The sequence below is a fragment of the Triticum urartu genome, chromosome 2A (assembly GCF_056163025.1).
Source record: "Triticum urartu cultivar PI428250 chromosome 2A, HENAU_Tu73, whole genome shotgun sequence".
Taxonomy (NCBI): Eukaryota; Viridiplantae; Streptophyta; class Magnoliopsida; order Poales; family Poaceae; genus Triticum; species Triticum urartu.
Window position 1 is genome coordinate 348878074 of NC_141874.1, and position 12123 is coordinate 348890196.

A 12123-nucleotide genomic window follows, 5' to 3' on the forward strand; every position below is an offset into this window, starting at 1 on the left:
GCCAGAAGTGACCATGGGCCGCGATGATGACAAGTTTAGGATAGGCCGTTGACGGGCTGATTTGACACCACCCGTACGGGCCTTAACTAGGAATGTTGGGCCTTTAGCTAGGCTGACCCATTATGGTCTGCAAAATCTTGTGGGCCTTTAGCTGGGCCGGCCCATTATGGTCCGCCAAATCTTGTGGGCCTTTAGTTGGGCCGGCCCATTTAATCTTTATGGACCACTTTTGGGCCGGTCCACGTGTCAACATATCACAGGCGCATCTCGCCCATTGGATGAGTGACACATGTGCCAACGCGGAGCTGACACGTGGTTCCGTCGGCCAATGAGAATTTTACATGTGGAAAATTGGCATTGGTCGTGGCTGTTAGCGGGTTATCGGATCCAAAACCGGATCCGGTAGCTTAACGGCGACCCGTTACGGTGGATGCCACGTGTCAGTTACCCTTGATGGAAGCACTTCCATGACACGCTATTTATCGTCATGGAAGTGGACACTTCCGTGATGATAATTTTGGTAATGTCATGGAAACCACAGCACAGGTATGACTATCTTGATTCTGTCATAAAATTGTCATGGATGTACATGCATGACAGAAAACGTGACCTACTGTGACAAACACGTATCGTCACAGAAGTGTATTTTTTGTAGTGCTTCTCGGTGTCCCAACCGGTTCTATCAGCACTAAAATCCCTTTTACCTTTCAATCTCTTCCAAGGCGGTTTTCAGCTCTGTTTTGGCCTTTGAAGTTTCTGATTGTTGGGACTGGATATTTTGCCGCAGATCCGCCACTTGGGATTCTTTCATATTTAATTTATCCTGCAAGATAAAGTGATTAAGCAGCAATATGTGGTTATGATAATCACCTTATTTGAAGTCCCAAGCATAATACGAGTATTTTACTTGACACTTGGGGGCTAATGTACATTGCTCTTTTTTGAAGACAAATTTTAATGACCTGGCTAAGTTTCTTCAACTATAGTCGACTCATGGGGGCTAGATATTTGGATTTGTTCATAAACATGGTGAAAAGTCTCGGCGTAGCCATGCAGATTAAACCGGCCCTTGGGGGCTACATATGCAAAATTGAGCACTGCAATTTGAAGTCTCGGCTTAACTTTCCAGTTTCAGCCGGCCCTTGGGGACTACTCATTTTGATTCAGTAGTTATCAAATGCTATGGCCTAGCTACAAGATCAAAGAGGATATCTAAGTCTACATCATATTCACTTCTATCATTTCAGTAGACTTGGCGACTGGAAACGATATACTGATATGAGAAGTTTTGTTAATGCTTACCTCAAAGCACTACTTCATGAGGTTGACCAGGCCGGCATCAAAATCACGGCTGGTATGAAGGCTGTTTAGATAACCCACATGAATCTCATGAGCATTGAACTGGGCATAGCTCTCCAGATCTAGTTCCCACTTGCCCTTGTCAGCAGCTCAGATTTCTTCTTTGGTGTTGTGTTTAGACAAGACGGTCGGGTTGCCTGGTGCTGTATAAGTCGTCCCAGTAACCATTACGTCTTTAGCTTCTTGAGCCAGCTGAGCGGGACTGGGCGGTTTAGCATGAGCTGGGTTAACATCCATGGAGTCCATGGTGACAGGGTGCTCTTCTGGTGGTGGATCACCAAGGGCTGCTTCAGAGGTTTGATGCAAAGATTCGGATAATTTCTACTTCTTTTGGTCAGCAACCTTGGGATCTTCAGTCGGTTTATTCACCTTCAGCTTCTTGCCGGGCTTGGCTATAGCACTGAAAATAAGACACATGACGGAATTAGTATATCAATTGAGTAAGTGTTAAAGCAAACAAGCTTAATGTTCTCACTCAGGTGCGGTTTTGAAAAGAGGAATCTGGGTTCTAGTTGAGTCGCCGGAAGAAGAGTGAGAAGTTCCCTGATAGTTTGAATCAGAAGGGTTAAGGGGTTGTCGAATAAGGCCCACCTTTGGAAAAGCTAAGTTGGGAATCTGCGAAACCTCTGCTCGACGCTTGCGAGGAGCCGACGTGTTGGGTAAGCCAGAGGAGAGAATCCCACCACCACTGTTCCGGGTTGTGCGGCGAACTTCATGCTACTGCTTCTTCAAAATAAAGTTGGGATCCAAGTAAGCTAAAGGGTGAGAAAACCTTACTTTCCGGCTCGCTTGACGAACTTTCTGTCTTGGCAGAGGTTTTGAGTCGGAGGAAAGTATAGTTAACTCTTCACCATCTGCATGGCTGCCTTCCGCGTCATCCTGATAGTAACCAATGTCAATAAGATGAACAAATAATGAGCCAAAGGAGTCAAGTTCTACCTCCGACTCAGTATCTAGAGCGAAAAGATCAGTTGCATTTGACTTCTTTTTGGCGGGCTTTTCGGGAGCCTTATTTTTTGTCCTGGTTTTCTTGGCCGGTTTTTCCTGAAGCTTCTTGCTCCAGAATGGGGAATCAGCCTGCAGAAGTTCAAGTAATAATGAGAAGGAAGATTGAAAAATAATGATTTAGTGAAAGTTGTTAAAAATACTTACAGCTGGCGGCTTGTTGAGGGTGTAGAAGGGGTTCGGCCCCGCTTTGCTGCAAGTCTCTAGACTCTCATTGAGAAGAGTCTTTGTCATATCATTGATTTGTTTCTCATCCAGACAGATTGGAGAGTAACGCAGCAGATCTTAACATCTCCGGTATACTCGCACATTAAGCCGGATTGGTGACTTAAGGGCAAGATTCTTCATGCGACCCACCAACTAACCAGGTCGACTCTGTCAAACCATTCGCCATCAAGGCTTTGATCTTTGAAAATATGGGCATATATTTGGCCCGTCTTCTGTGTTGATCCGGTCTGGGAGAGGATGTCTGTTTCTAAGACGGTTTTCACGATAGCCTGGCAGAGGATTTTCACCTTCTAGAGAGGTGTCTTTGCAATAGAACCAAGTCCGGTTCCAGTCCTTAGGATGGCTGGGGAGTGCGGCAGCAGGAAATGTGGCTTCTTTTCGCCTCTGAATTGAAATGCCCCCTAGCTCTAGGCTAGGCCCGTCCATGAACTCGGTCTGGCGGTTCAGGTAGTAGAATTCCCTGAACAATTCGACCGTGGGCTCCTGTTGAAGGTACACTTCGCAAAACACTTGAAAGTTGCAGATGTTTGAAACAGAATTGGGTCCGATATCTAGAGGACGAAGCTTGAAGAAATGTAGCACATCACGAAAGAATTTTGAGCCGGGTGGGGTAAACCCCCAGAGCAAATGGTTAGTAAATACAATGACTTCGCCTTCTTTGGGGTCAGGAGTGGTCTCTGTTCCCGGGGCCCTCCAATGGATGACGTCCTTTGCAGCTAAGACGCCCACTTGTACATGCTCGCTCGGTGTTTACTCGGTAACCCAGGAGGCATCCCAATTGCATGAGGTAACAGTTTTAGTCATTTTGTTGATAAAAGCCTAAAAACAAAGATATTGTTGGTTTAAGGTTATGCTGTTAAGCCGGCCAGTGATCAAAAAATAAGTGTGTTATGCAAGGCCAGTTCATAGGCACAAGAATAAGTGTTATAAAGATCAGCATGGTTAAACTGAAAGACAATGCTGGGTTGTACAAATTGTGAACATATACTGGTGGCTTAACAAGGGGACTAATGCTATATGGCAGATTACAGCTTACCCTATAAGCCGCCCGCACGTTTTCAGTACGACGGATCTATAAGTGAATCTTCGCTAAGTGATGGGCAAACAGGTTCTGCCGAATGGTTCTATGATTTTGGATCTACAACAGTTCAAAAAAGAAAATAAATTCTAAACCTAAGGTGGCGGCAGCAGAAGAACTTGTGTGCTCAGATGAGATTTTCTACAGAGGGGGCATCTTCTGTTATTGGAAACGAATGCTAAAACTACTACCGCATAACTTCGGCATTGTGTTTAGATCCAACTACGCGATCTAAAGAAGAAAAGGAAGAACGGCGAAGAACTCCGATGGACTGAGCAAACCCTAGTGCAGATCTGATGCGAACCAAAGCGAGTACCTTTTGATGCTAATGAACAGCGGAAGTGCGCCGCGTCTCTCTGGTCCGTTCAGGTCGATGCAGCGGACGGAGTTGATGACGCTGTAAGAATACGGCGGTGGCGGAGCTCGGGTTTGTAGAGGCGTTGCGAGGAGGAAGATGAAAACGACGAGGCAAGGGTAAAAAGTGAAAAGAAGGACCCATGTCCCTATTTATAAGGAAGTGGATAAATGGCATGCGCGGGAATCGAGGAGGCCGAAAAAATGATTATGTGGCTACATGGATGCCTCGATTTTCGAAGGTCCATTAAAATAAGGATATGTTGAGATATTCTAGTCTTTGTGCGAATTTAATGCGCAATGATGTCATGGTGGGTTAACACGATTCTAAGATGAGACGTCATGGCGGGTTACAAGGAATTGAATAAGGAATATTCTGCTAAGTCAAGTAATGAAGATTGATGTGAACTAGTTCAAATCAACTTGGGGCCTAATGTCGGGGATATGACTACTAGGTAAGACCCGCCCAGGAGGGGCCGGGTCATGCGACTGGCGGCTTAATGATGAAGAGGCCCGATAAGGTCCAAGATATGAAGATGGCGGTTCATAGAGCAAGCCAATTGAAGGCCTAAGACCCGGAGCCGACTTGGGGCCCACGGGTGTGAGCCGCCATATGTTTAACTTGTACTATAAGGCAAGCTTAGTTAGAAATCGAGTCGGTCAAGTTTGTATGAGCCGGCCGGGTCTTTGTAAGCCGCCGGGCATCAACCTGTATATAAAGGGGTGATCCGGCAGCGGGTTAACTCAACAAACAACTCATCGAGAACTAGGTCAAGCGTATTCGCTCCCTGGTAATCGAAACCCAAGCAATACAACCTAAAGCAGGAGTAGGCTTTTACCTTGTTGAGAGGGCCCGAACCTGGGTAAAATTTTTGTGTCCTTTGTCCTGTTTAACCCTTTCAAGCTAACCTAGTTGCGATGGCTCCACACCTAAGTCCTTTTGCTAGGGCATCTGCCATGTTAAGTCCACGACAGAGGGCTTCTACATCAACCTTGTTGCCCTTCTAATGATGTGTGAGTAGTTTAACATAGACCTACGGGTCTATAGCTAGTAGTTAGATGGCTTCTTCTCTCTCTTTGATCTTCAATACAATGTTCTCCTCGATGTTCTTGGAGATTGTAATCTTCTTTTGCGGTGCATTTGCTGGGATCCAATGAATTGTGGGTTTATGATCAAATTATCTATGAATATTATTTGAGTCTTGTGTGAACTCTTTTATGCTTGATTAAGATATATTTGTATTTCTCTCTGGTGTATTGATTTGGTTTGGCCAACTAGATTTATTTTTCTTGCAATGGGAGAGGTGCTTTGTAATGGGTTCAATCTTGCAGTGCTTATTCCTAGTGACAGAAAGGTACATGACACGTATTTGGATTGTTGCCATTAAGGATAAAAAGATAGGGTTTGTTCATATTGATTGGATCTATCCCTCTACATCACGTCATCTTGCTTAAGGCGTTACTCTGTTCTTGTTAACTTAATACACTAGATGTATGCTGGATAGAGGTCGATGTGTGGAGTAATAGTAGTATATGCAGGGAGGAGTCAGTCTACTTGTCACGGACGTGATGCCTATATTCATGATCATTGCCTTAGATATCGTCATAACTATGTGCTTTTCTATCAATTGCTCAAAAGTAATTTGTTTACCCATCGTATGCGTTCTTTCAAGAGAGAAACTATGACCCCGGGTCTATTTTTATCATATTATTTTCAGATTTACAAAATCAAAAACACAAAAATACCTACTGCAATTTATTTACCTTTATCTTATTTTGCAGTTTTACTTATCTTTTAGATCTATCATTATCAGATCTCATCCTTGCAAGTAACCATGAAGGGACTGACAACCCCTTTATCATGTTGGGTGTAAGTATTTGTTTGTTTGTGTAGGTGCAACCATTGGTGACTTGCATGTTCCGCCTACTAGATGGATACCTTGGTTCTCAACTGAGGGAAATACTTATCTCTACTTTGCTGCATCATGATATGTCTCCATCGTATCAACTTTTCCAAACTCTTTTGCCCTTGTTTTGGACTCCAATTTGCATGATTTGAATTCAACTAACCCGTACTGACATTGTTTTCAGCAAAATTGCCTTTGTGTTATTTTTGTGCATAAATAAAAGTTCTCGAAATGACCTGAAAACTTACGGAGAATATTTTTCCAATAAATAAAAAATATTGGCGAAAGAATCAACCAGAGAGGGCCCACCAGCTCTCCACAAGGGTGGAGGGCGCGCCCTACACCCCTGGGCGCGCCCCCTACCTTGTGGGTCCCCTAGAGACTCCCCGACCCTAACTCCAACTCTATATATTCACGCTCGGGGAGAAAAAAATTCGGAGAGAAGGATTCATCGCGTTTTATGATACGGAGCCGTTGCCATCTCCTATTCTTCATCGGGAGGGTAGATCTGGAGTCCGTTCAGGGCTCCGGAGAGGGGGATTCATCGCCATCATCATCACCAACCTTCCTCCATCACAAATTTCATGATGCTCACCGTCGTGCGTGAGTAATTCCATCGTAGGCCTGCTGGACAGTGATGGGCTGGATGGGATTTATCATGTAATCGAGTTAGTTTTGTTAGGGTTTGATCCCTAGTATCCGCTATGTTCTGAGATTGATGTTGCTATGACTTTCTAGATGGAAGCAAACGTTTGGCAGATAGGACTTGAGAGAATATTGATCTTACCTTTAGCTCCTTGTGGGTTCGACACTCCATACTTATCACTTCCACCTTTGGAAATTGCTACGATGATTCCTTGCACTTGGGGATTATCAGTACCCATAAGGGGGAATGACATTGAGTTACCACCTGCTTTCCTTTATTATAATGCTTTGGTACACTACCAGTTTCTTGTGAGGAATGAGCAGTCCCTCCTTTACCGACTGATCTTTGACAGGTAGCGGGCTGTCCATATTACGCTTCCCGCTTCAACCTTCTTTAACTTTCAGGAAAATGGAGATACTTCATAACCAGGGAGGAGGCATATGAGTATGAGAGAGAGGTGGAGGCCACTCGCCTCCACACTGCAGCCCTTCAGGCGGTAGCTGCCGCATCCCAGTACAACCCCGACTACAACTTTGGATATCCGCTAGGCCAGCCATGGCCATAGACCAACTTAGGCCAAAAGCCTAAGCTTGGGGGAGTACGTATTTCTCACCGACATTACATTTATGTTCACACACTCATTTCAATTCTTGGTGTTCATACTTTTTCATTGTATAATCCATGTTAGTTTATTTCTTTTCTCGCTTTCTTCTTGTGTGTTTGAAAAACTTTGAGAAAATCCAAAAAATAGTCGTAGCTTCTTTTTAGTTTCCTTTCCATGTTTATTTAGTAGTACTATTAAAAGAAAATCCAAAGTGATTCTTGTTCTTCTTTTGCTTGTTGGGAGCTTTCACGTGTAAATAGTTTTTCTCGTTCTTATTTTACTTTCTTCTGAAAAACAAAAACTCCAAAAATATTTCAGTGTGTTTCTTTGAATTTCTTTTCCTTTCTTTGGGTCGAGAGGAGAAGACCACGATGAAAATGTTGAGTGGCTCTCATTTGCATTATTGTTGATCTAACAAAGAGCCCATATTACCTTGTCTTCTCCTTGGAATAAATGTTTGCAGATTCCAGCTTAATCCAATGCACGTGCACTGTTATTATTATTCACACCCTTCAGTTGTGCAAGTGAAAGGAAATAATGAAGATACATGATGAAATGATTGAGATGAGGAAAAGCTGGTATGAAATCGACCTATTTTTTTGTAAATATGATTAGTTCATAATTCTTGATTCAGCCCATTATGAATGAAACATGTTTGCATTGACAACTAGAGATTATAGTTACTCATGCCATGCTTAATTAGTTAGGAGTTTATAATGGTTTACCTTGCGTGCTAACATGCTTTTAAAATAGTTGTGATGTAGTATGATAGGATGGTATCCTCCTTTGAATGATTCGAGTGGCTTGACTTGGCACATGTTCACGCATGTAGTTGAAACAAAATCAACATAGCCTCCACGATATTTATGTTCATGGTGATTTATATCCTACTCATGCTTGCACTCAATGTTGGTTAATCTCAATGCATGTTTATGACTGTTGTCACTCTCTAGTTGGTCGCTCCTTAATCTTTGGCTAGCCTTCACTTGTACTAAGCGGGAATATTGCTTGTGCATCCACTTCCATAAACCCAAAGTTGTTCCATATTAGTCCAACATACCTACCTATATGCGGTATTTACCTTCCGTTCCAAGTAAATTTGCATGTGCCAAACTCCAAACGTTCAAATAATAATCTATTTTGTATGCCCGAATCGCTCATGTTGCGACTGGGGGCTGTCAGTATCTTCCATCCTAGGTGGGTTATTCTCATGACGAGTGTTGATTCACTTGCCATTCATGAGAAATCAGCGGGTATTCAGGATGCCCAGTTCCATGCTCAAATCAAATCAAAATATAATTTCAAACAAAACTCCCACATGACTGTTGTTGGTATGGACGGTACCCGTTGTTTCGGACCAGCCGTGGAGTATGCTTGTTGGTGGAGGGGAGTAAAAACTATACCATTCTATTTGGGAACCGCATATAATGTATCTAGCATCAAAGATACCGAGATCTCTTGGTTGTTATGTTGACAATCAAAGCATACCGCTCAAAATTATATTCATCTATGTTTCAAAAAGCTCGAGCTCTAGCACCTCTGCAAATCCATGCTTCCCTCTGCGAAGGGCCTATCTGTTTACTTTTATTACTGAGTCATCATCCTCTTATAAAAAGCACCAGTTAGAGAGCACCACTTTCATTTGTATGCATCGCTATTGATTGATATTGAGTATAACTATGACTGGATCTCTTTTACCATGAATTACAATGTCTAATTAGTCCTTGATCTTCAGGGGTGCTCTTCATTTATGTTTTGCTTTCTCAAAAAGGGCTAGAGAGATACCATTTTGTTATATCATATCATGATTGTTTTGAAAAAGTGTTGTCATCCGAGATTTATTGTTATTACTCGCTAGTTGATTATGCCATTGATATGAGTAAATGTGAGACCTAAATGTTATTATGAATATAGTTAGTTCATAATCTTTTCTGCAAACTTGAATGTTGGCTATACATATTTGCAACAACAATATCAAACGGGGTTTGTAGAAGTTTTTCTTTATCACTTTCAGTTTGTAAACTGAATTGCTTGAGGAAAAGCAATGGGTTAAGCTTGGGGGAGTTGATACGTCTCCATCATATCTACTTTTCCAAACTCTTTTGCCCTTGTTTTGGACTCTAATTTGCATGATTTGAATGGAACTAACATGGACTGACGATGTTTTCAGCGGAATTGCCTTGCTGTTATTTTTGTGCAGAAATAAAAGTTCTCGGAATGACCAGAAAATTTACGGAGAATATTTTTGGAAGAAATAAAAGAATTGGCGAGAAAATCAACTAGAGGGGACCCACTAGCTGTCCACAAGGGTGGAGGGCATGCCCTATGTAAGTGCATCTAGTGCCCCTTAGTGATTTTGGTGTATTGAAGACTTATAGGTTAAGGGACTAATGTGTTTATGAGTGTACACAGGTCTATAAGTCTATGAGGAGTTTGATATTTACAGAGAAAGTCGACCCCTAAAAATGAAGTTCTTCGTTTGAAGACTTTGGTATTCTGAAGACTTTATGAAGACTTTGAAAGTGAATAAAATGGTGTGATCTTGAAGACTTGGTATTCATTCGAGGAACATAAAGCGTGAAGACTTTTGTTTTCATAGTTTCATTTTCTCTTTCTTGAGTCATAGGAAACACCGTACTGTTAAAGGGGGTCGAGGAAATACTAAGGAAATATTTCCATGTGATTCTCAAATCAAAATCCTACACCTACCAATCCCTTCGAGTGAAGCCATTGGAAATCTCATACAGTCCAGTCATATTCTTCAGTGACAGAGACAAAGTTCTTCTGGTCTCTGAGGAATTTGTTCTGACTGAGGAGTTAGGAATTCGCTAGTGCGAATTTCCTACACAGTGAGGAACATGATAGCCCTGAGGATTTTTCTACTCAAAATTCCGACCGTTGTTGTGCTATGCGCAAGCTGTCCCAAAATATCTATCCACCTAACGGTCATATCATTGAATGGCATTTATGTCTTATCATGTCGGGCTGCTCCCTAGGCTATAAATAGCCGCCCCCTACAACCACTAGCTGGTTGGCTGCTCCGAGAGAAACTGACACTTGTCATTTGAGAGCAACCCATCCTCCGAGGACTTTGAGTGAAAATCATCAAGTGAGGAAAAACCAAAAACCCAAAACCCAAACACCTACAAACCCCAAGTGATTGAGCATCACTGAAGAGATTGATCATGCGTGGATCCGACGCTTGTTACCTTTGAAGACCGTGCTTCTTCCAGACGGTTAGGCGTCATGGTCTAGAGCATCCAATAGGAATTGTGGATCGCCAAGTGACCGAGTTTGTGAAGGTTTGGAAGTCGCCTGAAGACTTACCACGAGTGATTGGACGAGGTCTGTGTGACCTTAGTTCAAGGAGAATACGGTGAGGACTGGGTGTCCTGAGCTGCGTGTTCATGACTGGGTGTCCGGGACTGTGTGTCCTCGAGTTTAAATACTCAGCCGCTCCAACCAGACGTACAACTGAGACAACAGTTGGAACTGGTCTACCAAATCATTGTCTTCACCAAGCTTACCGGTTCTATTTCCTCAACTCTTTCATTTCCTCATAACTGTGTTGTGTGCTTGTTCATATCTGTGTTTGAAGACTTTGACTAAAGACTTTCTCAATTTCCTCAGTTCAATTTCTTCAGTCTGTTTGTCTTCATCCTGTGTTATCCTGTGTTTACGCTTCTGTACTCTGTGCCTGTCTTCATTTCATCATGATGACTATGCTTGTATTTTGTTATATTTACTTTTGAGTACTCATTCCGCTGCTGGTAGTTCTTCGCTAAGGAATTTCCTCACCAGCAAATTCCTCAGTGAAGAATTACATAAAAATCGCCTATTCACTCCCCCTCTAGTCGATATAACGCACTTTCAATTGGTATCAGAGCAAGGTACTCCCTTGTTCTGTGTGATTTTGGTTTAACCGCCTGGAGTTTTAGTTATGTCGACCGCAGGTATGATCAAGGTCTCTGCTGGGTGTCCTACCTTCGATGGGACGGACTACCCCTACTGGAAGAATAAGATGCGAATGCATCTTGAAGCAATTGATAACGATCTCTGGTATGTTGTGGAAAATGGTGTTCCCTCAGTCACACTTTCTCTGAATGCTGCTGATGTGAAGAGATTCAAGCAACTCGACTCTCAAGCGAAGAATATCATATGTGGCCATCTGAGCAAAGGACAGTATGGCAGAGTGAGTGCTTTGGAGACAGCGAAGCTTATCTGGGACAGGTTGTCCAAAGTGAATGAAGGAGTCTCAACTCAGCGTGACTCTCGAGTTGATGTTCTTCGCAATCTCTTCAACCGCTTCAAAAGACTCGACAATGAAAATGTTCAACAAACCTTCGATCGCCTCACTGACATCTCAAATTAGCTTCAAGCACTTGGTGCCACTGACCTCACCGACCATGAGGTGGTGAAGAAATTGCTGAGATCGCTTGATTCCTCATTTGACACTCTGGCATTGATGATACAAGAACGTGCTGATTACAAGTCACTTGATCCCGCTGATATTCTCGAAAGGCTAAATACTCATGAGTTCCAACTTGCTGAAAAGAGAGATCTCTATGGTTCAAGCTATGGCAGAACACATGCACTGAAGGCCAAGGCAGTATCTGAGTCCGAAGATGAAGACTCTGGTAGCAGCCTTGGTGATCTTGCAGAACTAAGCCATGATCTGGCTCTGCTTGTGCAGAAGTTCCAAAAGTTCTCAAGACGTGGTCACCTTGGAAGACCCTCAAGGAGCAGTGATTCCTCATCCAGTGACTACAAGAGGAGGCTCTGCCACAAATGCAAGAAGCCTGGACATTACATTCAAGATTGTCCTCAATGGGAAAAGGAATCAAAGAAGAAGAAATACAAGGATTGCAGTTCTGATGATGCGAAGAAAAAGAACAAATCCACAAAATCCTCATCATCAAAATCCTCAAAGCCTTCATATCAC